The sequence below is a fragment of the Chrysochloris asiatica genome, unplaced genomic scaffold, assembly GCF_000296735.1.
Source record: "Chrysochloris asiatica unplaced genomic scaffold, ChrAsi1.0 scaffold00113, whole genome shotgun sequence".
Lineage (NCBI taxonomy): Eukaryota > Metazoa > Chordata > Mammalia > Afrosoricida > Chrysochloridae > Chrysochloris > Chrysochloris asiatica.
In genome coordinates, this window is record NW_006408631.1 from 9,809,507 (window position 1) to 9,837,336 (window position 27,830).

The 27,830-nt window shown below is 39.7% G+C and overlaps 2 protein-coding genes across 2 annotated transcripts in view; one reads left to right on the forward strand and one right to left on the reverse strand.

Moving 5' to 3' along the window:
- Positions 1-27,830, reverse strand: part of MED12L (mediator complex subunit 12-like) — a 470,668-nt gene that overhangs the window by 132,343 nt on the left and 310,495 nt on the right. The window lies entirely within an intron of this gene.
- GPR87 (G protein-coupled receptor 87) overlaps positions 12,156-27,830 on the forward strand; it is a 38,696-nt gene continuing 23,021 nt past the window's right edge. Inside the window, exon 1 of the mRNA XM_006867980.1 lies at positions 12,156-12,427. The gene's annotated coding sequence lies outside the window, so the exon portion shown is untranslated. The remainder of the gene's footprint in view (positions 12,428-27,830) is intronic.

A 27,830-nucleotide genomic window follows, 5' to 3' on the forward strand; every position in this document is an offset into this window, starting at 1 on the left:
GTATACAAAACACATGAATTAAATATGTAGCTCTCAAAACTCACTTGGCATCAGAATCACCTGAAAGAAACTCCTTAAAACACAGATTGCTGGGCTCACACACAGAGTTTCTGATTTAGCAGGTCTGAGCATTAGTTGCAAAATCTGCTTTTCTAACCAGTTTCAAGTGATGCTGATGATACACGTGTGGACCTCCATAAAGACCAATCACACACAGCTTACCAGGACATGAATGCCCAAGAGGATGTACCTAGGGCTACAACACAGGAAGGGTACAACACAAACACCTTCAGAAGACAAAGGAAATAAGAAAACCATAAAAGCAAAAGCAAACAGGGAACCATTGCAGGGATTTTGACCACTGGGAATGCCATGTCCCACCTTACAAGGGCATCTGCCACTTACTATCAACTGCAATGTGGTGCTGTAGGATCAGTACTGGACTGCTAACCACAAGGTCGGCAGTTCAAACCCACTAGCTACTCCTTGGAAACCCTATCCAGGGTTGCTATGAGTCAGAACCTACTCAACGGCTTTACCAACAACAGGTGCTGGGTTGCTGGACAGTAACAAAAGCAGCATATGCTATTATTATTACATACCAGTCAGGTTTACAGAGAGCTTTAAATTATATTATCTCATTTAGTAAAGTGCTATTATTATCTTTACTTTTAGAGATAAATAAGTTGAGAAACAGAGAGATTTAGTACCATGCATGAGCTCACACAGTTTGTGACTTGAAAGGCAGGGATTGGAATTTAGAGCCTGTCTTCTGATTCCATACTCCAAGCCACTCTGTTTACCCCTCAGGTTTTCAAATGTTCTTGAGAGAAATCAGAAATCCAGTCTTCTATGTTGTATTTCCTGTTATTTTAAAATCTTCCATACCCACCCCCACACTCTGACCCCAGAAAAACAACACACATTCATGTGTGGGCTGTAATCGACCCAGTCTACCAGATAATAAGCCTTGCCCTAGAAGTTTACCAGAACCTCCCAGAAGCTTACGCAGCCACTGGTACTTTACTGAGTGCTTGCTATGTGCTAAGTGCTTTACAAAGTACTGGTTAGTTATTTGGCAACTAACCCTCACTACAATCCTATGAGATCAATATTAGTAGAACAAGGAAACTAAGGCACAACGCAGATAGATGCCCTACCAACAGTGTTCATCACCCAGCCAGCAAGCAGAGGCAGAGCTGACAAGCCTCCAGATCAGCACCTCAACTGCTCTGCCAAGGTGCCTCTCTGTCAGGTTGAATGAAATTCCTCAAAGGTTGACATCAAGCCCTAGCAGTGAGAATGGTAAGAAGGGAGCTCCTAGACGGGGAGGGAAATGTCTTAAAAATTTGAGTTTCATCAATCTCAGGTCAATGAATTGTTTTAATCCTGGCATCCTAATGGTACTTTGGAATCCTTACAGTACTTATGGGCTCTTGAGGGGAGTAAAATCCCAAGTAGAGGATTCATTTGTTCATTTAGTTGGTCATTCATTCAATGTCTACTTTTCCATTCTGGAAGTTGCAAACTGTTAAGGGATAAATGCCACAATGGATCAAAATGCCCACAAAAGTTCAAGGGAAAAGGAAGGCAATTCCAAATGGGAGAATTAGGACCTACTCACATGAGATGGAGATTTGAACTGGGTCTTAAAAGAGAACTAGAGCATTCAAAGAGGGAAACTACTGTGCATTGGGCACTATGAAAAAGGTAAGTACCGTGGTGTGGCTGGAGCGAGGGGGGCATGGGAACTCTGGGCTTGTAGCACATGAGTCTGGGAGAGGGGAACTGAATCCGAGGGTGGGATGCTTTGATGCTTCCTTGGGCCATGTGGACTTCAGTAGGCAGCCACTGAAGGTTTCTGAGGTAAAGATAAATTTGCCAGCGATAGGATGATTCTTGATTGAAAAACGAGCCAAGGATGTCAGGAGATGAATTTAAAGAAGTGTTTCATATGATCAGGCAATAGCCAAAGGGAGAAAATCTGACATGGATCTTTGAGACATTTTCAGTGACAGGGTCTTGAATTTAGAGTCTAAGACCACTGAAGAATGCAGGATTAGGTGTAAAATATATTTTTAATATGCAAAATATATTCTCAATGGGGTGCATAACCTCGAACCTCCTCCCCATTGAGAGTCACAGCTCTGGGCTAGCTGAGGCTAGCCTGAATGACCTGCTGAATGTCCTGGGCCATTTAAGGTAGCAATGAGCAAGCTGGGTCAAGAAGTCTAGACAGCAGATGACAAAATGAGTCCTGGCCTCTAAAGACTAGATTTGAAGCTGAAGGAATAATCTTTACTGAGACAGAGAGAGAATAAGGGATAAGATGAGAACCTCAGAGGCCAAAAGTGCATATACATGCTCTTTGACAGACAAGGTTGTTAAGTACTGCGGAGTCGGTTGGACTCATAGTGACCCTACACAGGGTTTTCCGAGGCTGTAAATCTTTACGGGAGCAGGATGCCTCATCTTTCTCCCGCGGAACTGCTGGTAGTTTTGAACTGCTGACCTTGCGGTTGGCAGCTCGACTCGTAACCACTATGCAAGGTGAGAGACTATAAACTAGTAAAATGCCTGGGAATGTGTGCTTGGGGGGAGGTTAGTGAATGAAAAGGAAAAACAAAACAAAACAAACAGGAAGTCCAATGTACTAGGAACCAAGGAACAAAAAAGATTCAAAAAGGAAGTGACAGCCAAAAAGCATACACTCTGGAGAGGTCAAGTGTGATGAATCAGCAATTAGGAGGTCAATGGCAACAAATAAGGAGGGTGAAGGAGAAGCCTACTTTCTGAATGGGAAGTGAGGAAATAGCTCTAATCTTCATAAGGACAACAGTTCTTATAATACCTACATTTTTCCCAAGGGTTCTTAACTATAGGAGAGTAAGTAGCACCTTCCTATGCTGAGAAGCCCAGAGTGAATTTGTTGTTGTTACATGCCGAGGAGTTGGTTCCGCCTGCCTCATAGCGACCCTGTACAGGGTTTCCGAGGCTGTAAATCTTTACGGAAGCAGAACGCCTCATCTTTCTCCCGCGGACCAGCCGGTAGTTTTGAACTGCTTACCCTGAGGTTCACAGCCCCATTCGCAACCACTACGCTACGCTCTATGTGAAATAGCAAATAGAGCTGAGGTGCCAATCAAATAGCTGGGTGTGACCACAAGGGCAAAAGAATTTAGCCTCCATCAGAAAATGAGTGTGTCAGCACTTCAGAGATCCACATTACTTGGGTTTGTGATTATCAAGCTCCATTCTAATATAATGTATTTATGGGGCAGGCTCTGGTAGCGTAGTGGTTACGAATCGAGCTGCAAACCGCAAGGTCAGCAGTTCGAAACTACCAGCAGTTCCGCGGGAGAAAGATGAGGCATCCTGCTCCCGTAAAGATTTACGGAAACCCAGTACCTGTATAGGGTTGCTATGAGTTGGAATCGACTCCACAGCACATAACAACAACAACAACATGCGTGTGTGTAATCCTGGTGTGGTGCTGTGGGTTAATGCGCCAGACAGACTGCAAAGCCATTTGAACTGCAAAGTCGTTGGTTCAAGCTCACCAGTTGCTCCCTGAAAACTCTATACAGGGTCACTATGGGTTGGAACCAACTTGACAGCACTTAACAACAACAACAATGTGTGTGTGTGTGTGTGTGTGTGTGTGTGTGTGTGTCGGGAGGGGGTAATGGGTAAAAGAAAGGAAAGAAAGGGGAAATGGAGAAAAAAATGAAAGGACTGAGTTGAGAAAAGGAATGATACAAGAGGATGAAAAAAGCAATATAAAAGAGAAAGAAACTGAATTAAGATTTATAGTAAGTAGGTAAACCAGTTTCCTTTTCTTTTTTTAAAGTCTCTACCTAATTCAGTAACGAGCTCTGGTAGCGCAGTGGTTATGAATTGGGCTGTGAACCTTAAGGTCAGCAGTTCAAAACTACCAGCCGCTCCGTGGGAGAAAGATGAGGCTTTCTACTCCTGTAAAGATTTACAGCCTCAGAAACCCTGTACAGGGTCGCTATGGGTCGGAACCAACTCTACGGCACTTAAGAATAACAACCTCATTCAGCATGTGAATTTCTGTGGCTCCTACAAGAAAACTCAAACTGCTGTGTCCTGGGACATAATATTAGAGTTTCTGCTCTTAATTTTATATTTAAATTTAACATTAGATATTTGTACCTGACCTTAGTGGTACCCATTTTATCCAATACACATCACATCTGAAGACTTTTATGGCTGGTATTAAGTTCTCATAACAAAAAAATTAGCTTTTTGTATTAAATTTTTATGATACTTTACTTTGTTTTTCATCCTTTTTATTTTACGAACTGTGCAAGTGAATTTCCTGAAACTAACATGGCTAGGCAACCATTAGTGAAGGAACTGTTATCTAAAGATGGTGACTCTGTTGAGACCCTTTCCCTTCTCCTGCTCAAATATTCTGGCCTCTGCTTTCATAAGTTTTCACAATTTTAAAGATAGTCTGGAATAAACTAGTCATAATTTCCTCCTTTTCTGGGAAGGCTTTGTGGAAAAACAACTGTCAAGGTATAATATGAAAAGTATTTCAAGCAACCACTGGTCATCATTTAAGAAAAATGGAGAACTTTCTAAGTGCAACCATAATTTATGGACATATCTTGACTTTAAGTTGAGGAATGTTTTCAACTTTTAATTATTCCAATTTTATCATTCACTCACTCACTCACCCACCCCACCTGACACCCACCTACCTTGCACCCACCATTTTACAAAATGAGCTACTGTTTATTAAATGCTGCCAAAAAATTCCAAGCACTGTAGTAGTTACCCTGTATAAACAATCTCATTTAAGCTTTACAACCTTGCTAGGTATGCATACCCATTCTCATTTACCAGAGAAAGAAACTGAGGCTCACAAGTATTCATGAATTGTCAAAGTACAAAAGCTACTAAATGGAAGAGTTGGGGTCCAAATTGCAGTCTATCTGATCCCTGTGGCTAGGCTTTGGGGTCCATACTGTCTCTTCCTGAGACAAGGAGATGGAGTTAGTTGCCTAGCACAGGAGAGGGTATCAGAAGAGGGCCAAGAGTCAGATGCAGCCATATCTCCAGACTTAATCTCTCAACCATCCTTCCCTTTAATCAACCACTACACAGGAAGTTCTCAAACCAGAAAAAGTACTTTATGTAAGGCAGACATAGTAGATACAAATCATTTCAAATGACAGATTAAACACAGTAATTCAAGCATAGGGACCCAAAGATACCAATCTTACCAAGGAATATTAAAAGGTTTGTCATAATTATACTGAGCACAAATTCTCAGCTACTGAATGTGGGACACAATTCAAATGACTTCTGTGTACAGAAAGATGGATCAGTAAGATTTAGTGTAAATTTTACTATGATCTGTGTTTTACATTCTGGCTACATACAAAAGATGTGGGCATGCAGGGCAGATCACCTTGAGCTGTGCTTTGGTAAGGGGCTCTTCCTTGTTTGTGTTCTGCGACAATGAGTTAGCATTCTATAAAGGATTGTTGTTGTTGTTGTTAAGTGCAAGTGAGTCATTTCTGATTCACAGAGACCCTGTATAGTGTTCTGAGGAGGGGCTGGTGAGTTTTAACAGTCAATTTTAGAGTTCAAACTGACTGTGTGGCCCAGTGCCTGTCCTACAGCGCCACACCAGGACTCCAGAAAGGACTACTGTTGTGGTTAAGTGCAGTCAAGTTGGTCGGGACTCACAGTGACCCTGTATAGGGTTTCCAAGGAGTGGCTGGTGAGTTTGAACTGTCAATTTTGCAGTTCAAACTGAGCTTGTGGTGGAGTACCTATCCGAAGGTGCCATGCCCTTTATACCCTATACTATTCTTTTATGGTGCCTTAGGATAAGCATTGGACCTCAAGGTCAGTTTGAACTGTAAGGTCAGCAGTTTAAACTCACCAACTGCACCTGGGAAACCGTATTACATAGGGTTACTATGACTCAATGGCACTTAACAACATTCTTTTAGAAGCAATGGGAACATCCAAGATTATGTTAAGTGCTGACAAGTTGGTTCTGACTCATAACAACTCTGCATAGGGCTTCCAAGGAGCAAGTGATGGGTTTGAACCAAAAACCTTGCGGTTAATAGTCCAGTGCTGATCCTACAGCACCACACCAGAACTCCAATATTATAGTTATAGAGAAATAGAGGACTACAACACAAATGTTATGATTGTGAGCACTGGTGAAGGGGACCTTCTCCATTCAAATGCAGTGGAATCAAGTAAGGGAGGAAAGTTAAGAGGAAGAAGTCATATGCAAAAGATAAATGACTGAAAGGCCAAGGTTAGCCTTGGTCATACATTTGCCCAAAGTCTCACACCAAAAACAAAATGGCAAATAGTAGGACAAAAAAGTTCATTCAAGATTCAAAAAAACTTATCCAAAAGCTTATCTAATTTTCATCCTGGAAAGTGTTTGAAACATTTTCTCTCTTTGAATGTTTCTGCCTCTTTAGGACAATAATTTGAAAAATCAATAGGGGTATGAAAATTCTCATCAAAATCAGTGTGATTGAAAAAGAATCCTAATTTTATTGAAGCTAAGAGAAGCTGGGAGTCTTGGTTTAGCATTGTGGGTTAATGCGCTGGGTTGCAAATCAGTCTGAACTGTAAGGTCGGTGGTTCAAGCTCACCAGCCACCCGACAGAAACCCTATATACGTGGTCGCTATGAGTCTGAACCAACTTGATTGCATTTTAACAACAACAAGAGAAGTTGAGTAAGTTGTCCAAGATCACAAAACAAAAACTGAGTTTAGGTCTCCAAACTTTGACTCCTGGTGTGGCGCTGTAGGCTTAGCACTGGAATGTGAACCACAAGGTCGGTAGTTCAAACCCACCAGGTACTCCTCAGAAATCCTATACGTGATCGCTGTGAGTCAGAACTGGCGCTTCCACTTTGTAATTAGTGATCCACACACAAGGCCTATGTGCAAAAAGAGGATTATGACTTTAAAAGTCTCTACACTCCAATTTCATACTAATAACGTTCAAACTGCCTCAGAAGCACATATGAACATTCTTTTGTTCATACATCATTCATACAGAATGTCCCCAACAAACACAGAGTGAACTAGTCTTCAAAATCCCTCCCAAATCAAAGAAAATCTAATAAAAATAAGAGGGATTTTTCTAGAGAATAAAGGCATCAAAAAGACAGTAAAATGAAATCAATGTGTGGTCATTGCTTGGATTCTCCATCAGAAAAAAAAAAAAAAGTATAAAAGATGTTACTAGAAAATTTATAAGATTGTAATGTGAATTTTGTATTTTAAAATGTTGCCTGTGTCAAAGTTAATCTCTTGGGTGGTAATGATAGTGCAATTATTTAGCAGAATATCTTTGTTCTTAGGAAATAATACTGCAGCAGCTAGTGGTAAAGCTTTTGTTACAATGCTTGAAAAGCTAAAAAAGTAAAAAAAAAAATTTACAGTGAAACCCATGAGAGCTAGAACTTCTCAGGACTGCCTTGTTTTTCTGGGTCTCACAAATTTTTAAGGGGGGCAGGGAAGGGACAGGGCAGGAGGAGGATGTGTGTGTGTGTGTGTGTAAAGTGAAACAGTGAAATAAATATGACAAAGTTTACTAAAAAAATGTTAACAATATGCAAACCCAGATGAAATAGAATTGAACTTTCTTGCAACTTTCCCATAGTATTAACATTTAAAAAGTGAAGTTAGAAGAAAAAATAGTATTCCAAGTCAAAACAAAACAAAAAGCAGAACAACAAAAAATTGTATTTGTAAAGGGAAATATATATCTATACATTTCTTCCAGGAGGTTGTCCTGTATTCAAAATCAATGCACTGGACATTAAGGTCAGTTTGAACAGCAAAGTCTGCAATTCAAACCCACCAGCCATTCCTAGGACATCCTATAAGGGATCACTATGAGTCATAACCGACTTGATAGTATTTAACAACGACAACAATAACTAAACAATTATTATTAAAAAGTGCCTCCCTCCACTTAATAGGATCTTCCAATAAAGTGGCAAGGTAATTAGTACTATAAAATCTCTTGGACTTTTATGAAATATGAGACTTACATTTATGAACTGTGATAAAAATCAGCAGCAAAAATTAAGCAGGTTTACCTTTCGATTATTTGAACAATAATAAAGTTATGGGCTGGTTTTTAGCTGCTCTTTTCATCAAAGCACTACACTTTTTTTCGTGACTAAACGTGTACTCCCTCCTTTTTTTGAATGTTAGGTAAGAAGAAGTTTAACAAGCTCCAACTTGAGGATGGCATCATATGCATTAAGAATACTGCATAAAGGCTGCCTCATGCTCACTTTTTCATTATGACACTTCATTTGCATCACTAAAGAAGCATTTAAAATACCCCAAAGTGGCTGTTTAGGCTAGTATCCTGAGACATTGCTTATGGAGTTATTAAAGAAAGGGAAAACAGTCTATCCAGCCCCACTCAGGAGAAAGGGAGGTTACATGTTGCTCACATGGGATACCAGCTCTCCCTCTCCTTCAGAAGAGTTTTAGAAATAGCCATACAAATTCAAAACTGTAATACCTCAAGCTTCATTATATACAAAAGACTCTAGGGTCCTGCCATAATCCTTTCACTTGATGCTCCTTTTTACTATTTTTCCTAAGAGACTCTCAAAACCAGGTAATACAATTCTGAACTGCTGACCTTCTGGTTAGCAGTCCAGTGATTATCCTAAATCACCACAAGTTGACCCTAATAGGACACTGTCAACTCAGGCTATTTATACATTTTAAGTGTATTACAACGTAAGGTAGATGGTGGTGGTGGCTATGCGCTGTGGAGTTGGTTCCAACTCATAGTGACCCTGTATAGGGTTTCCAAGGCTGTAAAACTTTATGGTAGTAGAAAGTCCCATCTTTCTCTAGGGCAACAGCTGGTATTTTCGAACTGCTAACCTTGTGGCACTGTGGGTTAATGCACCAGACTGCAAAGCTGTTTGAATTGCAAGGTCTGAGATTCAGCTGCTCCTTGGAGACCCTAAACAGGTTCCCTATGCGTCCCAACCCACTTGATGGCACTTAACAACAACAAAAACCCTACTAGAGCTCTCTGTAAGGTAGATAAAATATGCAAGCCTTTTTTCTTTCAACAGAGGCTTGTGAAATATTTATGCAAATAAGCTTCTAACTGCTGGTGATTTTATACAAGCTATTGGGAATTGGCATGTATAAAATCACCAACCATTAGAAGCTTATTTGCACAAATATTTCACAAGCCTCTGTTAAATGAAAAAAGGCTCTTTTATCTACCTTACATTTGAATACACTTGAAGTTATTAATAACCTCAAAGGTCAGTTTGAACCAAAAGGACAGCAGTTTAAGCCCATTAGCTGCTTCTTGGAAACCATGTACAGGGTCACTACGAGTCAAAATCAACTTGATGGCACTTCACAATAACAACAATAATCGGGAATGGTAACCCTCAAGATTTAAAGTCTTTTGCTCAACATGCTTTAAAACAGACTACCAGGGAAGTGTTCTCCCTTTAAATTGATGTTTTCTGAGACTTGGGAGTTAGTTGTTCAGTAATAAAATCATTTTAAAAGCACATAAAATCATTTTTAAAGTACATTTAAGTAGTATTATGATCACCAGGAGTCCTGGTGTAGCGCTATGGCTAATGCACTAGACTGCAAAGTCATTTGAACCACAAGACTGGTGGTTCAAGCTGACCAGCCGCTCCTTGGAAACCCTATACAGGGTTGCTATGGGTCGGAAACAACTAGACAGCACTTAACAACAACAACAACAAATGATTATTTATTAATCATGAATCAAAATGGCCAAATGCTTCATCCAAGAAGGACAATTCCCCAATAAACCCACCAGAAACACTATACAGGGTCATTATATAGGGTCAGAAGTGACTCAATGTCACCTAGCAAAACAACAACAACAACAAGATCTACCTGGAACAACCCTTCTGAAAAATGAAAGGAGCTGATTTTGAAAGCTAAAAGAGATCCATGTAGACTTACAAAGTGCACAAGAGAAAGTCGGACTTCAAGTCATAATAGGGTTGTTAAAAAATTCTTATAAGAAAAAAACATTATGAAGTTGGCTATTTGGAGATTTTAACTAAAGCTAGCTACTCATCCATGGTGGTGATAGAGGTTCTCAATCAGTGACACTGTATAGGGTTTTTAAGGTTGTAAATCTTTACAGGGAGCAGAAAGTCTCATCTTTCTCTCATGGATTGGCTGGTAGATCCAAACTGCTAACCAAAAAGCCCAGTTTGTAATTCACTACGGTACCAGGGCTTCTACTAATCCATACCAAACCAAACCCACTGCCATCGAGTCAATTCATAGAGTTTCTGAGGCTGTAAATCTTTACAGGAGCATAAAGCCTCCTCTTTCTCCCCATGGAAGATACTGGTAGATTTGAACTGCTGACCTTGTAATTATAAGCTCAGAGCAAAACCCACTATACACCATCATGTTGGTGGTGGTGGTTATGTGCTGTGAAGTTGGTTCTAACTCAGAGCGATTCTGTAGAGGGTTTCCAAGAACATAAATCTTTACAGAAGCATAATGCTTCATCTTTCTCCCTTGGAGCAGCTGGTAGTTAGCAGCCAACCCATTAAAATACTTATAAACCAAAAACCAATTGCAGTCAATTCTGACTCATGTTGAGCCTCGTATGTTGCAGAACAGAATTGTACTCCATGAAGTTTTCACAGCTGTGTTCATTTGGAAGCAGATCACCAGACTTTCTTCCAAGGCACCTCTGGAACCTTGGAGTTAGAACCACCAACTTTGAAATTAGGAGCACAGTGCTTAACCAATTATGCCACCAAAAGACTCCTTTATGATGTTTGTTGTTTGTTGTTGTTAAGTACTGTTGAGTTGGTTCCAACCCATAGCGACCCTGAATAGGGTTTCCTAGGAGCTGCTGGTGAGCCACTGACCTTGCAGACCAGTGCATTAACCTGCAGCATCATGATGCTTAATCAACCCTAAATAAAATAGGAAAACCACTACAAATGAAGTTGACTATTTTTGCTTGTTTAGAAAAAGGCAATAAAAGAAATATATTTCTGATATCCAATGACTGATATTAAGTTTAACATACATTTCTTTTCTGTATAAACACACAAATCAAACCAACTAGTACATATATAATATTTTCTTGAGGCATAAGCAGATACTAAGTAAAGCCTATTATTAACATACTAATTTCCTTAAAGTTTCCGGCTTTATTATATTCATCTTATTTATTTTCATCCAGGACAGTAACAAGTTTTAATTCCATTTGGATAAATTTTATTTGTTTGAATGTTGCATTTAAGAAAATATCAGAGCCTTCTGGCAATTTTTATTGGAAAGTTCTAAAATAAATTACACACAAGAAAATCTGATTATACAACCTTATCACTGTGAGACCATTTTTTAAGTTAAAAAAAAAAAAAATTAATCACTTTGTGTAGAAGAATGGCATCCAAGGAAGTGAGTGATTGTCCCTTAATTTTATTAAAAATATTTTGCATAATTATATTTATTGTTGTGGTTAATTGCCCTCATGTTGGTTCTAACCCATAGCAACCCTGTACAGGGTTTCCAAGGAGCAACTTGATGGGTTTGAACAGCCAATCTTGTGGTTGGAAGTCCAGTGCTGATCCATTCAAGGAATGCATATTTATATCTATATAGGCATAAAAACGGGTCTGTAAATTTCATCAGCTTCTCAGATGAAACTGTAGGTATCCAGAGTTACCAGCTACTAGTACAAACATTTTAATTTCAACTTTAAATAAAAAGTAGTAAGACTTTAAAATATTTTTTCTTTCATAAAATATATCGATTCCTTTTTAACTTAGAATTTAATTATCAGGAAGACTGTAAATACATCTTTTCTAATTAACAATAAGAAGCCCCCTCCCCTTACACACACACACACACACACACTATATCTATATCTATATATATATATATAAATTGCATCTAGATTTGCACGACCTAACCTGAGACTTTACCCGACTCCATAAATAATCTCCTGGAATTCTTAGTTCCAGCCCTCTGCACTCCCTCCAGGTGAATCACAGTCTGATTCCTTCAGGTTCAGGAAATACTCTTCCCCGTCTACAGATCTCACCTACTCTATGATGTGAGTCATTTATGTTAGCAAGTGAGCAAGTTGGTCCAGTTGTTCCCGGGCAGGGGCAGGAGAATTTGAAAGAGTGCCCCAGAAGACAAAGTTAGGGAGGTAAGGGGAGCACCTACCTTCCCTGACAGGGGAGAAAATGCTTATTTTTTAGGCTTTACCAGAAAGGCCAGTTCTCTGCCAACTTTTGTTTTAAGGCTTATTCTTAATTAGAGTAGATAAGCCTGTTTCTGCTTGAAGACAGCCATACCAAGTGAATGGACAGTCAGCCATCGCAATGAAAGGTAAATGAAAATTTTTTTAAAAAAGAATTTCTTAAAAACTATGGTTGATAGGACCCTGTACTGATTAAAGCCATAATTATACCTTTACTTAAATCTGGCATTTGAATACAAAGTGAGAATTAGAATGCTGACTGAATAAAATAGGTGTACCTACTACCGGAGGTACCACTTTCCAAAACGGGTCATAAGTTTCAAACTTTCAGTTTCCACCTCAAGCAGGCAGCATAGGTAAACTTACTAGTATGCCTTCAAAATAGGAAAGGAGGTCTGATAATCACTTCTATTAAGTGATATGTATATATTTTTAAAATCATGTTTACTTTGTTAGATGAGTAAAATCCAAAGTCGTTTACATTGACTACCAAGACCAAAAACGAAATTTATTTCACAGTCTTTCATTTACATTTTTTTAAATGATTAATTTTTATCCTAGTTGCCTCGTTTTGATAAAAGAATCTCAAGCTTTTCATTGTACCACAAAGAACAGGGCAGTCCTCATTCTGATTCCATACGAAATCGTGTTAAAACATGTCAGGAAAGCCATCCAGCAAATTGTAGCTCTACTGACAAACAGCTTTGTAACAGCTTAACTTTGTTTCACATTCAAACTGTTAGGGAAGTTTTCTTCTCTGAGGAAAACAAGAACTATGCACAGAGATTTGAACTCTACTAAGTAAAAATTAAGTACTTTAAGTAAGGCTTAAGGTAGAGCAGCTTTCTGATTTATTTCATTAGATTTATCTACTACAGAATTTTGTATCATATTCTCAAATTGAGTCTGCTTTCATGTTAGTGATATAAACATTTTTAACAGTTTTATCATTTTAATTAGAGACTCCAATATAAGCAGCAAAAATGTTTGGTTCTATAGCAGTGACTATCTGGAATGGGGAGGGGGAGACAGATAACCTGTTGATATCTTATTTCATTATTATTCTAACAATTCCTATTTGAAAAGCCTTTCTTCCTTCTTCCATTAATGTAAGGACTAAGGATACGTGTTTATTTAGTCCTTCAACAAAATCCTGTGGCATAGTGCAGTGAACTTTGTTGTTAAGTGCTGCACAGTTGGTTCTGACTCATAGTGACCCTGTATACGGTTTACAAGGAGCGCATGGTGAGCTTGAACCGCCAATTTTGCAGTTCAAATTGACTTTGCAGTCCAGTGCATTAACCCAAAGCACCACACCAGGACTCCAGGCACTGGACTGCTAACCCAAAAGTCAACAGTTTGAATCTACCAGCTGCTCCGAGAGAGAAAGAGAAGGTTTTCTGCTCCTGTAAAATTTATAAGCATCGGAAACCCTATCCAGGGTCCGTGTCAATCAGAACCAACTAAACAGCACAAAACAGCAACATGTTGCATAAACCCTAGTGGTGCCATGGGTTAAACTTTCAAAACATTGGTGGTTTGAACCCACTAGCCACAGATTTACAGCCTTTGGAGCAGTCCTCCTCTACCCTGTATGGCCACTATGAGATGGAATCACTTGAAGGCAGTGCGGTTGATTTTGGCTTATGTTGTATGGACTTGAATGAGTTCAGGAGAAGGGGTTAGAGAAACAGTCTGATTGCTAACTACTCTACTTAAGGATTGTTGTCATTAAGTGCCATCGAATCGTTTCCAACTCTGTGACCCTGTTTCCAAGGAGTGGATGGTGAGGTTGAACAGCCAACCTTGCAGTTCAGACTAATCTTGCAGTCCAGCACATTAACCTGCAGCACCACACCAGGACGAGCAATCTTTTAGTCAGAAAATTAGAATTATTCCTTGAATGCTGTTGAGTGCTGTTGAGTCGGTTCTGACTCACAGCCATGCTATCTAGGATTCCCAAGGAGCAGCTGGTGGGCTTGAACCACCACCAACCTTGTGGTTAGCAGTCCAGTGCTTATCCTACAGTACCACACACGTTTCATAGTCAGAGACAGTATGCTGAGAGGGTCTATTTTATTTGGGGATGTGAGTGGAAGAAAACTAAATTAGAATGGATGTTTTTATTTAGTTTTGCATTGTTTGGGTCTTCTAGGGTCTGCCTGATTTTCTTCCTTCCTTGACATCTTAGCTTTCACTTCCCTTAAATACAAAAAAAAAAAAATCATGCTTAGCTCTGTACTCTGAGAAAATGCCATGGGATTTAAGATAGAGGAGTCCAAAATGGCCATTTGATTTTTCTATGCTACTAAATAAGCTATCAAAACCCCACAAAAGTAAACCCAGAAAAGAGCATGTATGATCAGTGTCAGATTACCCAATAAAAAAAGTAAGCATAGTTTTACTTGTATTTACTTGCTAATCTGTAGTAAATGATTTCACATTTTTTCACCAAACCAAAGATTCTGTTTCTAGGTATGGCAGGCATCTGTCTCTTCCAACTCCACAGTACCTTACTACAGAATCAAAACGTCTTTTTAAATTACAATCCCTGGAAGGGATGGAGTGCCCAGTAATCAAGGTAAGCACAGACTCACTTGTGCTTACTTACTACTCTGTTTGTTTATTAGGTAATAATAAGCCCCTGGGTCTTGTTGTGAAGGCAGAAAAGAAGTGAAAATCTAGGTGAAGTTATCATCCTGGAAGAATCCAACAGTCTTGAGGACAGATGTTCTGTCCATAGGCATGAGAATGTATTAAGTTTATTTTAGAATGGAAAGCTCTACATGTAATTTATTGGATTTTAGGGGTGGTTGTGCCAAACGTCATCAGTGTGACTTGGACAAGTCTCATAATTCCCCATAAGTTCACTTCTCTCCCTCACAAGTAAAATGAGGGATACAGATTAGATGATCATTAGAGACTGCTTGTTGTTGTTGTGTGCCGTGGAGTCGGTTCCGACTCATAGCGACCCTGTACAGGGTTTCTGAGGCTATAAATCTTTACAGGAGCAGAAAGCCTCATCTTTCTCCCACGGAATGGCTGGAAGTTTCCAACTGCTGACCCTGCGGTTTGTAGCCCAATTCGTAACCACTACGCTACCAGAGAGACCGCTTACATCTTACAATTCCCATGACGCAGGATATGCAGGTTCTAGACTTGTCTCTCAAAAAAACCCAAGGCTTGAGCCAATCACACAGAAATCAGTGAGAGGAAACTGGATCTAGGCAAAGATGGCCCTTGGCCAGCTACACGATATTAATTTAAATCTCAGTCTCTTTAGGCCAGGATCCTCCTTCTGGACGGTGGAGCTCAACACTGCACTTACTGTCTCAGCTGGGAAGTTATGCATGAATACAAATGCCAGGGGCAGCTGTTCTTACAGTTGTGTTCATCTGAAGCAGAGAAACCAGGACAAAGGCAAACATGACCCTGATATTAATACTAGATAAGATTCCTACTGCCTTCTAGTTACAGCAACTCTATATAGGGCTTTTTGTTGTTATTCAGTGCCATCGAGTTGGTTCCAACCCATAGTGACCCTGTATATGGTTTCCAAGGAGTGGCTGGTAAGCTTGAACCACCAACCTTGCGGATCAAACAAACTTTACAATCCAGCACATTAACCCATAGTGCTACACCAGGATCTTTATGGGAACTGATAGTCTCATCCCACAGAGCTGCTGGTGGTACCAACCTTGGGGTTAGCAGTCCAGTGCTTATTCTACAAGATTGTTACTGTTGGTAAGTGCTGTTGAGTCAGTTCCAACGCATAGTAACCCTGTATAGGGTTTCCAAGGAGCAGCTGGTGGGTTTGAATCACCAACCTTGTGATCCGCAGTCCAGTACTTATCCATACGTGCCACACCGGGACTCCAGTCACACGTAAAGCATCAAGATGAACCACGAAGAAGGTTCAAAACTGCTTTTAGTCAATGACTTAAAGCAAAGATTCCACCTGACCTGGCAATTACTTCCAAACTTTTCAATGCATTCTATGGCAACTGTCAACATACTATAACATGTATTCTTCAGGTGTATTTTATGTCTCATTAACATTCTTCTTAAACAAACATGACAGTTACACTGTAAAATAAATGTCGTGGGAAAGAGTACTGATTAGGTTACACTTGCTATAAGATACCCCGTTGAGTCATTCATATCTATGACTCTCATAATTTCTTTTGTTTTCCCATCATTTCTTTTACAGGCATTTTCTAATAATTGTTGTCATTTGGATAGAAAGGACAACTTCCTTAAATGACCTCTGCTAATATATTAGATAGGTAACTGTATAGCAGAAACTGTAACCTTCTACCCTTAATATTAAAACAATAATTAATATATTGATAGCTTCATAAGTGCCAAAATTATGACATATTTTAAACCATATTTTTAAAAACTCATACAAGCTATATGTTCTTCTTGTCCCTGCTTGCAAATAAGAGTGGGTGTGGTTAGGCAGTGATTAAGCACTCTACTGCTAACCAGTGGTGGTTCAAAGCCATCAGCCAGGCCATGGGAGAAAGATGTGACAGTTGGCTCCCTTAAAGATTGTTGTTGTTGTTGTTGTTAAGTGCCACTGAGTGAGTTCTGACTCATAGTAACCCTGTATAGGGTTTCCAAGGAGCTGATTGGTTTGAACAGCTGAACATGTGGTTAGCAGTCCAGTGCTTAGCCTATAACAGCATACCAGGACTCCTCTGGAAAAGTGGGGCAGTTCTAACCTATTTTATAGGGTTGCTATGCATAGGAATGAACTTGACAGCAATGGATATTTTTGTGTGTGTTTTTTTACGGTTTTTATTGTAATGGATTGTTTTTTGTTGTTGTTGTTGTTATTTTTTTTCATCTCAGTGATTGCTTTGCAAATGAGAAAACTGAGGCTAAGAATGATATGTAAATAAGTAACAGAGCTTCAATCGTGAACTGAAATCACCCTGCGGTCTTATACATTACTTTTTATTCTGAGAAAATTCACTATTTGCACAAATAATCAATTTTGACAATAAAGTAACTAAAACTTTATATATTTTTTATATTACATTAATCCTAGTTTTCCCAAAGGAGACATGAACAACTTTCCAACTTTGTGTGGATGCAATAGAGGATTATTAGTTCAGAACACTACACTCAGACAAACATAGGTTCAAATCCTAACTCTACCACTAACTGGCCACATTAACAGGAACAAACTCTAGCACATATCTATTGAAGGAATCTCTTTAAGTCTCAGCTACTTAAGATGGGGATACAAATTCTTACTACCACATAAGATATGAGGAATAAATGATAATAATAACAACACTCAAAGTACTGATTTTTTAACCAAAAGCCAAGCTCCATTATAACATCTTATTAAGTATTGCTTCATTCATTCCTCCCTACAGTAATCCTATGAAGGCAGTTTTACAGAAAAGGACTGAGGCACAGAATAGTTGTGGAATTTGTCTAAGTGGCAGATCTGCAACTTAAATTCAATACCTTTAGAAATAAAATATATGTAAATAATTTAACAATCCTAGGTACACAATGATATTAGCTATGAATTACTGAACCCTGAGGTCCCTAGGTGGCACAAACAATTTATGCTCTACTACAGAAACCTGGTGTGGTGCTATAGAATAAACACTGGACTGCAAAGTCAGGGGTTCAAACTCGTCACCCACTCCTAGGAAGCTCCAAATAGGGTCTCTATGAGTTGTAACTGCACTTAGCAACAACAACGAGTCTAACAGTTGAGTGTTTGAATCTACCTAGCAACTTCAAAGTAGAAAGGCCTGGTGATTCGCTTCTATAATGACTACAGCCAAGAAGACTCTACGGTGCCATTTTACTTGCTAACACATGGCGCTGTCATGATTTGGAATTTATTGGATGATAACAAATCTGGTCTTTGTTTGTTTTTTAACTTTTTTGTGTGTGAATTGGGTGAAGGTTTACAGATCAGATAATAACTTTTACAGGTATTCATGTTACAGTCAACAATTCATAGACATTTGTGTTCATCTCACTGATTGCAATTCCCTCACAATGAAACATCACTTACCCAGCTTCCTCTCTGTCTCCATTCCTCCATCTTTCCTATCCCTTCTAAACTTTGTCCTCTGGTAAATGCTGCCCTTTTGATCTCAAATGGTTGACTACATTTGTTGTTGTTGGTAGTGGTATTATATACCTAACACAGAGTTTTTAGCCACCAAGAGGGTTTTCCTGTGGCCTGTATAGGTTCTTAAATTGAAAGTATTACCAGAGAAACTCTCCAAAAGACAGAATAAAATGAAACTCCACTTTGCTAAATATACCAAACTTCTAGTTGCCTCTAAAGCACAGGTCAGTACAGTAAGGACAGCAAGAACAAAATAATCCAAGATCTTGCATTAAAGGACCATAGGATCTAATTCAAAAGAGAAGAATGATGTTAGAAGAATACTTGGGTTGCTACACGTAACAGAAAACTCAGCTGTGTGGTATTCAGGCTGAACTGAAAACAATGCTTGGTCACCCTCCTTTTGGAATACATGACCCACCTATTTAAAACTTGTTTCTCTTCATTTCTGCCAGGCTCAAAATTATAAAAATCAAAAAATCATACATTGCACAGTAAAAAAAAAAAAAAAGAAAGTATCTATTCAGTGTTTACAACCACCAGTACAATACTCCAAGTATTATCACTATTTTTCATCCAAATACCCACACATATTTACTATCCTTTACAAAGTCATGATGAGAATTAGCTTATATTCCCTGTTTACAGCCTTGCCAAGATTATGGGGCAGTTTTACTTGGTAGTTTCATGTCACTGTACATTGGAATTAACCTGACCAGTTTAGAGTTTGTATGAAATGGAAAGTCAGACATACACTAAAGAACACAACTGACCAAAGCAGAAATTCATTTGAGTGTTCCACGTGGCAGGCAGCTGACATCAAACAGCGCCGTCGTGTTCTGCTACTTAGCCTCATGATTGCCTCATTTTTCCCCATCAGGAAAACACTCCCAACAGTACAGTTGTCTTGCAATCAGGGTGGCAAGGCCTAATATAGCTTCTCTTAGGTTTTGCCCCTCTCAGGAGCTGACGTGTATAGCCCATGCCACTTACCTCTCCTCTCCCAAGAATTGCAGTTGTTGTCATTAGGTCCTGTCAAGTCATTTTCAATTCATAACAATCCCATGTGAAAGAGTAGAATGGTCCCATCGGCTCTTCTTGGCTTTAATATTTAGGGAAACAGATCACTAGGCCTTTCTCACATTGAGTCTACCACTAGGTAGACTTGAACTGCCAGTTTTTGGGTTAGCAGCCAAGCATTTAACCAGTGAATTGCCAGAGTAGGCTCTTTCCATTTAATTTCATCCCTGATAAGCACTCTCTCCATGAGCTTACATAGACATTTATTTGGAGCCTGCCTTGCTCTGAAAAAACATTCAAGACAGTTTACAGAAATCATTAATATGATGTAAGTTCAAATAAGTTTTAAATTAGGTAAAAGAATGGTAGGAAATCAAAAGTCACATGACAAATTCTCCAAATGCATGAATTTCTAAACATGAGGGAGCTTCAAAAAGTTTGTGGAAAATTGTCTTAGCTTTTAATTCCATTTTTCTATGAAATTTCTGAAGCCCCATATATTTGAAAACAGTTGACCACAAACTTGACCTTAAGGAGACAGGAAACTCCAATAGGAAAACTAGATTTAATGATTCAGTATCAAAATATTTTCATTACATTGCTGTTTCTTAGAAGCTTTTTTAGAGCTTTTGAAAGAATATTCCTCCACAATTAAATACAATGCTCTAAGTTCTACAGGAGCTCTGGGAGCATAGTGTTTATGAGTTGGGTTGTTAATCTCACGGGCAGCAGTTCAAAACTACCAGCTGTTCTATGGAAGACTGACGAGGCTTTCTGCTCCCGTGAAGATTTACAGCCTCAGAAACCCTATGCAGCATGCCTATGAGTGAGTTGGAACCGACTTCTCAGCATCATCACTACCAAACTCTAAAATCTTACGTTGCTGTTGTCAGTTGCCAACTAGTTGATTCTGACTCATGGAATCCCACGTGTTACAGAGAACTGCTCCACAGGTTTTCTTGGCTGTAAATGTTATGGAAACAAAATCACCAAGCCATTTTCTTCTGCAACACTGCTGAGTGGGTACAAATTGCCAGCAGTTTAGCAAAACTGTTTAAATTGTCTCAAAGACCCCTTTGCAAACTCATCATTTTCAGATGAAAAGGGAAACATCATCAAACAAGTGGAAATTAGAAAAAAAATTAGGGTGAATTTTAGAGCAGGCATCAGGTACTATTGATTCCAGATCCCACCAAGATACTGGTAGAAACCCAGAGGAGACATTTTGATATTAAAAATCCACTACCCTTGAGTCAATTCCAACTCAGCAACTCTATAGGATAGAGTAGAACTGGATGCCTCAGGTTTCCAAGGTTGTAACATTGATGGAAGCAGACTGCCAGCCTTTCTCCCACAGAACAGCTGGGGGTTCAAACCACAGATCTTTCTTTTAGAAATCAAGTACTTAACCACTACAACACCAGGGATCCTCGATAATAGATGTTGCAAACTGTAACCCAGAGATAAGCTTTATTTAGTCACCCTAATGTTTTAACAAAATTAAGCCAGAATTTAAAGTTCATTCAGTTGTACATACAAAACTGTTTCTCTTGGAGAATCAGATGATCGGCTGGTTAAGTGGAAACATCTCACACCCTGGGAGCAGCTGCTCCTCTAAGCAGGGCACTCTCTCCAGTTCACCACACACCCCACAATTCTTGATTATTTTTTTATTCTACATGCTAGTGTACTCTGTTTCTCTTTCTTCTACCTGGCTCGCTTTCTGCATTTACATTACCTCTGCGGCTTCCGAAGAAGTCATGGTGTCAGAGTGGCTTTCATGTTGGGTTGTTAACTGCAAGGCCAGAAGTTTGAATCCACCGGACACTCCATGGGAGAAAGATGAGGATTTCTGCGCCTGCAAAACTTTACAGTCTCAGAAACCCCATTGTTGTTCTTATTAAGTGCGGTCGAGTTGGTCCTGACTAATTGCGAACCTGTACAGGGTTTCCGAAGAGCAGCTGGTGGGTTTGACTTGCCTACCTTGTGGTTCAAACCAACCTACAGCGCCACACCTGGATTCCCAGAAACCCTATACATGGTCGCTGTAAGTTGGAACAGACTAGACGGTACACCACCACCACCACCACCACCATGTGGCTTCTGTAGTTAGTGGGTTTGGTTTTCTGGGTTGCTGTGGACATCTGAATTTTCGGACAGCCACTTTAACCTTGTGATATCACAGTGAATTATTCAGAAATCTGAGAGGGCCCTGAGTTTCATCAGCCTTCCTCAGGGGCATGCTTTATACAAGGTCAACTGACAACTACTCTTCCCTTTAGGAACGCCAAAGAGGATATCCATGAAAACACTGGCAGTTCTCTACAGAGAACAGCTTAGATTAGAGATGGAGTTAAGTCCTCTGAGATCCTAAAACATTTTCTAAAATCATCAAAGAATGTAAAGGATGAAACTTAATGAAAAACTGGTCTCTTGGGTAGCAGTGCTATCCCATTAATTTGAATGACATTAAGATTTGTAATGAAAGAATTAGGGTAGCTAAGCTGACTTTCATTCTACTGGGAGAGGCCTTGGGAATAGCTAGTACCTCCACATCCCCCTCCCAGAAAAGCCTAATGATTGCCTTATTCGAATGGTGAAGGTAATATCCACCACCGACACCATGAGGAATAATTATAACTCTCAGTAAAGCTGAAGCTCTACAATGACCCTTCCAAAATAAGGATGAGTACCTACATAAGCTTGTGAAAAGCTTTCCTCTGTTTTTAACAGACCACTAAGTTGTAATCAGACAACTACAACCTTTACCCTGGGTCCTGATTCATAAGAAACAAAAAGTCATCTGAAATGTATTTGGTTGAGAACATATTCATCTAAAATAACTACTCTGGAAACTGGCAATGTAGGCCCTAACTTCTCTGCCTAGTTTCCTCTAAACCAGTGATCCAGAAATTCTTCCACCACCACTGCCAGTTACCAGCAAGTCAATTCCAACTCCAGAGAAGTCCGTGAGTGTTAGGGTATCTGCCATAGTTTCAATTGGCTTCAAACTGTGTTATTTCAGTTAAACATCCTGATGAGACCTTGTACTTCCACCCCAGATAAATTGAATCAGAATCTATTTTAATAAGATTTTATGTATACATAGGAGTCCTGGTATGGTACTGTAGGATAAGCACTCGACCATTAACCACAGGATTGGTGGTTCAAACTCACCAGCTGCCCCTCAGATACTCTATACAGGGTCACGATAAGTTGGAACCAATGAGTTGATGGCACTTAAGAAGAACGTATACATAAGACCTGGGACTTAAGAATCATCTGGAGATCTTATTAAAATTTAGATCCTAACCCAGTATATCTGGGGTAAAAATGCAATTTCTTCACGGGATCAAACTGAAATGAACCAGATTAAATCCCTGGTTTACAATGGCTGATTTTTTTTAGAGTCGAACACCAGACATTTCTTCTAAGGGCCTCTGAGTAGACTCAGACCTCCAACATTTGGTTAACCATCAAGAGTGTACTAACCTAACCTTCTGCACCATTCAGAGACTACTGGTCTGGAATTTATTTGCATTAAAAGTAGACTCTGACTAAACAGCAAATAAAAATGGGCATCTGTATGCAGTGAACAATGAAATTTGACTTATATTGAAGAGGCTTCCAAAAGTTTGTATAAAAATGGAATTAAAAGGTAATGGATTTTTTTCCATGAAGTTTTTGAAGCACCACCTTGTAAGAGTAATGAGACTTTTACTACTAAGGAGGAAAGAGATAACATTTGCCATGAATTACACCTTTATATTTATTTATCTGGTGTTCTGGTGTGGCACTGTGGGTTAATGTGCCAGACTGCAAAGCCATGTGAACTGCAAGGTCAGTGGTTCAAGCTCACCAGTTGCTTCTTGGAAACACTACACAGAGTCGCTATGGGTCGGAACCGATTCGACAGCACTTAACAACAACAACAATTCATTCCTCTGTAGCACCAAAAGTACAAAAATTGACTTAGCATAACTTATCTCCACCAGATTTTCACTGCACCTTTGGGAGTCAGGCCAGATTTTTAATATTCTCCCCATTTCACAGAAAGGGAAGCTGGAGCTCTGACAAGTGCTCTGCTTTACTTAGGATCAGAGTAGAAGACCTGTCCACGGAATCTAGGACACTTTCCATCACCAGGCCACTTCTGACTTAGCACTAATCAGAGGAGAGCACAACAGAAGCAGCCTGCTCTTGGGTCACACACACTTGACTTCATTTCCTCTCTATGTGAGACTAGGCAAACCTCTGAATCCTGCTGAGTTATAAGACTATCAACAGTATAAAGAAGCATTATAAATAAGGGGAAAATAGAAAATCACCAAATACTTGCAGATTAAATAAAGAAGCATTAGATGCAATCCTTGTCTTCACCCAGTTTATAATTACTTTCCAAAATTAAAAAAAAAATAAAATGCAAGTGACCAAAAGTTACCAGTAAAACAAAATATGTGAACCATATTTTGTCTATTAGCAGGCTGCAGATACCAAGATATCTCTGAAAAGAGAACTTTGGGGTCAGACTTGAAAACTCTGACTGAAGAGGTGTTGTGTGTTTTCATTCCAACATCTTTGAGCGATGGCTTTAAGCATGTACTAATAAAATGTCCTATGAATACAGTGACCTAATTCCATTGCAAAAGAAGGTGACTCTTAATGAGTGAGGTAGTTTCTCTCCCAAGGCTTGATCTTAAGGTTGTTTGAAATACATACACACACAGGGAAATAGTCTTGGATTATAAATGATTCCAAAATGCAAATGTGACTGTATCTTTTCACTGAATCTTGCTGCTTCAGATGTCTTGTGAACATTCCACCTTTACCCCTGAAATTTAAGGATGACACCAGCATTCCCCTGTGAGTTATCAATTTGGTACAGATTTTCAGTAAGTAGGTGATAAAATAACCCCTCAATTCTGAAATTCTTACAATTTTGATCTGATTTCTATGGAGAAAATTGGAAAGTGAAGGGCAAATAAGAGATACTACAAGTCTGTCATTTGAAAACAACCACCACCACCATCAAGCCATACAAATTAGCTGTGAGCAGCTGCAATCAGCCAGCAAGCATCTACTTGGCATTTATATTGCAGATCTTAAACAGAATCAGACCTGTGAGCTCCAGGGAAAGTGAAGGAAAGGCCTTATTACTGCCTGGGAGCACACACCTGCCAGCTCTTCTTGTCAGAAATGACTCCCCATACTGAGACATAATCCAGTGAGGCTCAGAAGCAGGCCAGGTCTTTGTGGACAAGTTGTGCAGAAGATATTTCATTAGCTTTGGAAGCTAATAGTCTTATTACCCCTCCTGGGAGACAGCAGAGGTTTTGGAGTGCAACAGCTGGCTTCAAGTCCCTCTTCCAAGCCTTTCTTTACTTGAGATCTGGAACCTCAACTTTCACAATCATAAAGGTAGTGCTGCAACGTAAAGACCCTGGCAGAGGGTCAATGTAACCTAAATAATGTGACCTCCAGCCACTATTTTCTCTGGGTTGCTAGGGGTACCAGAGAAATCATTAGACAAGATGCTATGTGATGGTCACTAAAGTAAGAAAAATACAGAGGGAGGAAAAAGAGGAGAAAGATATAGTTATATTCAAAGTAGAACATTTAATGACTCCTATGTGTGTCACTGCAGAATAATGCACTGGACTGCAAGTTCAGTTGAATTGCATAGTGGACAGTTCAAACCCACTAGCCACCCCTCAGAAACCCTATACAGAGTCGCTATGGGTCGGAACTGACTCGATGACACTTAACAACAGCATAGCCACATACGGGTTGCAGAATCAAGTGTTTGTAGGACCAAGTAGATAACACTCCTGAGTGAGGAGACCCCAGGAAGCTGCTAAAGAAAGCTTTGAGCTGGTGACCTGGGAACATATGCCTCATCAAGAAGGGGCACATAATACTGGTAGATTATTCATGATCAATCTTGGCAGATATTCTCATTTTTCATAATAGAATCCAAGCTTGGATTCCTATGTGAAACTTCCTGATGTTTTCAACATCATTCAGGCCAAGCAAACCCTAAGCCTCCAGTTTAAAAGATCTCCTGGTCTTTCAAGAGGTTAAGAAAAACAGAAACCTTATGCTACCTTATGCCCACCTCCCCACTCCCTGCCCTCTAAAATAAAACTCCATAATCTTTCATTTTTCTTCAGTATAAAAGAACTACAGCTTTACTTTCAATTGAACCTGAACTGCATACTGCTGTATACATTATTCACTGTGTGAGGCAAGGCAAGTTAATGAACTATCTGAGTCGTGGGTCTTCCTCATTTAGGATAAAAAGAAATAACATGCCTAGGTCACAAAGTTGCTCTCAGGATTGCAAGAGAACCCAACTGCCTATTTCAGGGCCGGAGACAAAGGAGACAATGAAAACACATTAATCCTCTTCCGCCACCCTCATTGTAAAAGACAGCTCACAACCAACAACATAAAAACATAGTTAATAAAATAGCCAAAGGATGATATCAATGGGTGGCTGAATAAAGCAGAAGTCTCCAAGCAGAGATATCATCTAACCTCAGGAATGGCTGTGAAATCTTAGCCTCCCATAGACATTACATTCTTGACTGGTTTCATCAGCTCTCAGCTGGGGGAGCAGTCAGTGGTAGGACAGGATTCCGACCATCAGTGAGGTGCTGGCAGAGTCCTTTACTAACTCTGAAGCAATCCTCATTGCAACACACTGCAGGTGCCGGGGCATGCAGAGGATCCACGGCAGAGCTAAAGTAAACCATGAAGATTGTGGGAGCAAAAGCATCAGTCAAATGGCTCCAGAGAAAGACAATCAATTACTAAATATATTGTATTGTATATTTGCAATTACCAACAGAAGCGTAGCCCCAACCTATGTGCCAGTTGCTTTGTAAATATTATCTCATTTTAACCTTCTGGCCATTCTTAAATGGCAGTATTACTATACCCATTTTATATATGAGAAAATGGAGGGGCAGAAAGCTGGGAAATCACAGAGCTGGGATTAGAATCCCTGTCAGTAAGAGAGTCAAGTCTTTGCTCTCCCAGTTCTACCTTCTGTTACAGTACTTGACTACAGAACAGACTAATTAATAATAAGCATATAAAATCTTCCCTCAGTCTTATACCTGTACCCCTAACCACTCTCTCCTCACCATTGTTGTTGTTGTTATGTGCCGTGGAGTCGGTTACGACTCATAGCGACCCTGTACAGGGTTTCCTAGGCTGTAAATTGTTATGGGAGCAGAAAGCCTCCTCTTTCTTCCACGGAACAGCTGGTAGTTTCGAACCGCTGACCTTGTAGTTCGCAGCCTGATTCGTAACCACTACGCTACCAGTGCTCCTTTGTGGCATGTATTTTTTAAAGTATCTGAAACCACTGCCTCTACTTCCTCATCTTACAAGCATTACTCAACCCTTTGTAATCAGACTCTGCCTTGCTCCCCTTCTTCCAACACACATAGTCACACAACCACACACACTGTGTGTGTGTGTCTGTGTACATACAACACTGGAAAAGATGAACAGTAACATCTTATTACCGAATCCCATCCAATGGTCCTTTTCTGTCCTATGTCACTTGGCTTCACTGCAGAATAAAACCAGTCACAACTCAAAACTCTCTTTTTTTTTGGTTAACAAGATACAGTTTATTTTCTGATTATTCTCTCAAACTTTTTAAGACACTCTTTTAGGAACTCCTCTTTCCCTAGACTTGATCCTTAAAAATCTCTGTCAATCCTTTTCCTATTCTCAGTCCACATGCCCGTTTCATGGAGGGCAATCTCCCTCACTCCTATAGCTTCTTCAATCACCTATCTTCCTGTCTATCACCCATTTAACTCCCAAATTACATCACCAACCAGGGGCACTTACACAGACTCCAGACTGTGCCATCAATTACCTAGTAGATATCTCCACTTGGATATTAGTACAAAGGCATCATGAAATCAATAAATCTAATCTGAACTCCACCATTCTCATTATGTATTCCTCCTCTCCAGTGACCCTGCATCAGTGAAAGAAACCAATATCTATTACCAAATACCTGGGGGACCTCCAACACTCCTCCTCCCTTTTTACTATTATCCAGTCAGCCACTAATCCATCAATATGCCTCAGATTTACCACATCTCTCTACCATTCAAAGCTTCTGTCGTCTCCCCTATGTTGTTGTTCTTCTTGTTAAGTGCCTTTGAGTCAGTCCCTACTCATAGTGACCCTGTATAGGGTCTCTGAGGAGCGGCTGGTGAACTTGAACCACTAACGCTGCACTTCAAACCAATCTTGTAGTACAGCGAATTAACCCACAGCACCACATCTCTGGCCACACTCAGCATTTCCACGTATTCCTTTCTCATCAGACCGTCAGCAAAGCTGCCACAAACCAGAACAAAGTTGCCATGAAA